The 4,670-nt window shown below is 34.4% G+C and overlaps 1 long non-coding RNA gene across 1 annotated transcript; it reads right to left on the bottom strand.

Annotated features, from left to right (window-relative positions):
* Positions 1 to 1,203: 1,203 nt before the first annotated feature.
* Positions 1,204 to 2,819, bottom strand: LOC142608372 (uncharacterized). Its single transcript, XR_012839481.1, has 2 exons — positions 2,012 to 2,819; positions 1,204 to 1,921 (listed from the first exon to the last, which is right to left on the bottom strand). It is a non-coding gene; the product is annotated as an uncharacterized LOC142608372 (long non-coding RNA).
* Positions 2,820 to 4,670: the final 1,851 nt, after the last annotated feature.

Genomic DNA, 4,670 nt, shown 5'->3' with positions numbered 1-4,670 from the left:
TCATTTTGGTTAGGAGTCCTCCTACTAGAATTCCTCATAAAGCTTGATACCAATTTTGGTTTCATTACCTGAAGCAATGTTTTTGTCAGAGACTCCTTCATATTTAAAGCAATCAACTTAGTTTTGTTCTTATCATTCTTCATCTCCAAGACCAATTGTCTTGCTAGAAAATTTTTCTTATCATGTATGTGCTGGTGGTGCTTGCAAAAGCCAAAAGAACAGAATACGTTTGTCAAGAAAATGATGTTTGAATCCACAAAATTAGATCAAGAAAACTCTAATTCATGTTAAGCACAAAATTAGCCTGGAAAATAGGAGAAATCATTAAAAGTTACAAAATTTGATCATATGGACTTTGGGAAACGTTCAAGAACAAATGAGACTTTATTCTAAATTCCCCATTGGAAAAAAAAAAGGGAAAAATGAACATAAATAGAAAATTTAACCAAATGGAAGTCTAAACAAAGGAAAATTTAAAGGCAATAAGTTTTGATCTCTACAATGATTCCTTTCAAATCACCAATTTCAAATCAATTATATGTTATTAACGCTAATGATTTTAACTAGATCTTTTCTACTTTTCAAATTTCTTACAACTTCTTATGGAATCTTAGTTCGAGAAAGGTCTATATTGTTTTTTCTACATCAATTGGCAAGAGCACATATTGTTCGGCTCACTCTAATGTGTACTACTAAATTTAAAAATAAAAATAAAAATCTAAGGGTAAAATAGATTATCTTCATTTTAAGTAAAATAGAGAAGATCCTGAACTTAGTATCATTTCAATCATCAATCATATTTTGATTAGTTGGAGCAACAAAATTCACTTCTAGGCCATCTTATTTCTCCCTCCATACATTAAAATTGATACAAAATCAGATATTGAAAAACAAACACCTTTAGATCCTAGAACGATTTTCTACCAAATAATAATTGATTGACCAGTTAGGTTTAATCTATGAAGCACGGGTGCGGTGCGGGACTCGGCAATTTTTGAAAAAGGTGGGTGCAGGTGCGGCGGGACTCGGCAATTAAAAAATTATTAAAAATATTTTTATTTATATTTTTAATATATTACTAAGCATATTTTTTCACATTATATAAACATATACCAAATTTAAGAGCAATAGTAGATAATAACTAAAACATGATGTTCAGAAATTAAATACAACCCACAAGATTGAAACTAAAACATTCCATGATGTTCAGAAATTAGAATACAACTCATAAGTTTGAAACTAAAACTAAATAAAAGACAATCAACAAGACAATCAAACACCAACATCTTCATCATCAAGATCAATAGCTTCACTTCAAACTTCACTTTCACTAGTAGTAGCACTAGTGCTAGCATTCCCAATAACTATGGCCTCCAACTCTGGCTCATCAAGTGTAAGGGTTGCACTTTCAAGAATCCTAGCTCCTCCATGTATGTCGCTCTCATTCCAAGAGTCTCCTCCAATTTCCCACATCTTTGTTGCTGTATGTATGTACTCCTCATTGCGCCTTAACAAGAGTCGAAGGTTAGAATGCACATATACCAAATCATCAGCACGTGCAGGAGCCATTTTGTTTCTTTTTAAGGAATGAATGAATTTGTATGTGCTCCAATTCCTCTCAGCACATGAGGATGAACAAGGTTGTCCAAGAAGTTTAAAGGCAAGGGTTTGAAGAGTTGGAAATGCGGTGTCATGGTATTGCCACCAAACCAAAGGTTGTAAGACCCACCTATCTGTCAAGGCAGCTGGTGAAGGAAACCTCCCTCCTGAAAATGCTGTAAACTCAAACTTCACCACACTTAATTCATTCTCATCTTCAAAGTATCGATCCAAACACTTGCTCCTTTCCATAGAAATTTCATAATCTCGATGTGGAGCAATGCGTTTTGGATTCTCCGAAAGCCATTCAATGGAGTAATACCTAGAGTTAAAGATTAAAAAACAAATATAAATGAAAGGTGTGTTTTACTAGAAGGGGGAACTAAAGAAAATAAAAAATAAATGTACTTACTTAGGATTTAAGGAATGAGCCAAGCAATGTAGTGGTGTACAATTTTTAGTCCATCAATCAATGAGTATATCATACACCACACTCCAAAATGAGCTATGCTGATCATCTTCCAAGCCTTCGTGCCGATATATTACTGCTTTCACCTTCTCTATCATTGAATCCCACATCTCATACATAAACACAATTAATTAGTCAATTATATATTTTATGGATAAACACAATTTAATTCCACTGTTTAATTCCGGTGCCGCGTCCGTGCATCCCACCGTTTAATTCATTAATTAGTCAATTATATATTTTATGGATAAACACAATTCACAACAAATCCCAAACACAAGATCTGTTTACGGTGAGAAAAACAAATATCCAGGACATAGCCAGCAAATGCATCTACTAAAGAAGATAGTTGCAATACATTACACCTACAAATCCTTCTAGTCTATAGTATCCGAGCTTCTCGCTCCTACTAGCGACTAGTTGCACCAGCTAGCCCTTTCTACTCAATAGTACTAATTTAGCAAATTGAGATGCTAATGACAAATCCAAGCTAATGGGTACTCTTAAGGCCACTTGAAGGTTTAGGGGTAGTCACTTTGATTTCTAGAACCAATCACGCAATCCATGGCTCACAAGGGTAAATGGTAGTGTTGGATTTGATCTTCTCTCAACGGTGTGGTAATTTGGAGAGGGTGAAGGTAGAGAGGCTATGATGGGTATTCTCTCTAAGGAAAAATCTTCTCTCTTCTGTAAATTAAGGTGAGACTTCGTAGTTTTATGAGACTTTGTAGTTTTATGGGACACTAAAGGAGTGCAATTGATGGGAGAATTGGGGGGGGGGGGGGGGGGGGGGGGGGGTGGGGGGTGTGAAATTACATTTTTCTCTCAAGTGCCAACTAGCTCGACCGAGTGTTGTGTGAATTTTAGGCGAAAAATTCAGCCTAACAAATTTTTGAAGTTCTATTGAACTTGCTCGAAGCTCACTGACTTGAGAATTTGGCTCGAGCAAGATTCATGTTGCTGCAAGCAACTCCAACTTTAGCTTTTAATCCTCTTGACGCAATGTAATTATAACTTAAATGAAATTCAATACATGAAAAGTTTGCAACTTACAAAGAAAATTTTTGACATAGAATTAGCCCATACTAATAATCCTATCAGAGAAGACCACAGTAAACTTACCAAGTAATTATAATCCATGAATGTGAAATTCATCCCTACGTGAAGATTGACCATGGAGGGAAGTTATTCTAAACAATTAGGCCATATCATGCCAAGCAAGAAATTAAGGAAAGGAGGAGAAAAATCATTTAATTACTCTCTTTTCTATACATGTCAACCAATTACAAACACATTAAAATAAATATATAATTTCTCTATGTCAACCAAATACATCAAGACTATAAGCTAATGTATTCAAGAAAAGAGTGGGGGAAAAAAGTGAAACATGCAAGAGATACCATGATTAAATGTAAATATGGTTGTGGATTACGTTTTTGTTTTTGTTTAAGGTAGGTAAAATTTATGCTACAATTACTCCTGTCTCCTGATAATCAATAAGCAAGAAAAATACTGTTACAATTCTTTGCATTGTTTACTCTTTCTCCATCTGACCTAAAAGACAGCATCATTAGAATATGTTGGACCATTCCCAATGGCCAACAAGGTTTACAATATTTCTAGATAGTATGTGCTGCACAGATTAAAACCAAACCCTATGTTTGGTCTGTTTTAAACATACCCTAAAAGATCCTATCTAGTATCTACTACTACATTTTTTGATGAATCAGAATTCTACTACATTTGTATCATGTGGTTTATAAAGAGAATTCAAATTAAAAAGTGAGGAAAGAAAAGAAGAAAGCTTTTATTATATCCAAGCAGGTAATTAGAGTACCAAGCACTGTGACATATATGCCTCGGACCAAATTTGCGTTTGGACTTTCCTATCATACAAAACTTTCAGCAACTAAAGCTCGGTCTCCAAAGGCTAATATTAATACATAACATCAAACACTTATGAAAATGCCAAAGGCTTGCTTGACTAAGCTGACACATGTGATCTATAGGCTAAAATGCTGTATGAAAATACTAAAAATCTTGTAATTTAGTGGTATTGTCTGGTCTCCCTTATTAGCAAAATTAGGGTTCTAATCCTTTTCTCTCCCTTATTGAAACAATTAAAAAAAAAAAAAAGTGATATAAGGGGTAAAATTCTGTATCAATTGGATTACAAGGATTTATGATGGTAGTAAGGCTAATGGTTGTAAGTTTCCAGATAGAAGATGGAAAGTGTGAGATCCCCATATTGAATCTTTAAATTGTAGGAAGAATTATATTAAAGAAGTCATATGATATATACTACCCCTGAATAATTGACAAGACACTAGTAGAAATAATGAAGTAAAAGAAATTAAACAACTGGTGTTGTAGCTTCATGAATCAATAAGTAATACCAATATATATTGCTAAGAAGTAATAATGTGATCACCGAAGGCCTGGCATGTGGAGAAGAAAGAAACATGTAGCCAAAGACAACTTGCCAACTTCAGTCTCTAAATCACTTGAATTTATGAAGTGGAAAAAACCTACCAAGAGTCGGCAAGTCATCCTTGGCTGCACAATTCTTTCTACACCCTACATGCGAGGCTAGCTGAAGATA

This window comes from Castanea sativa, chromosome 8 (genome assembly GCF_040712315.1).
Source record: "Castanea sativa cultivar Marrone di Chiusa Pesio chromosome 8, ASM4071231v1".
Lineage (NCBI taxonomy): Eukaryota > Viridiplantae > Streptophyta > Magnoliopsida > Fagales > Fagaceae > Castanea > Castanea sativa.
The sequence above is the reverse complement of the archived record's forward strand: the minus strand, read 5'-3'. Positions and strand labels throughout refer to the sequence as shown.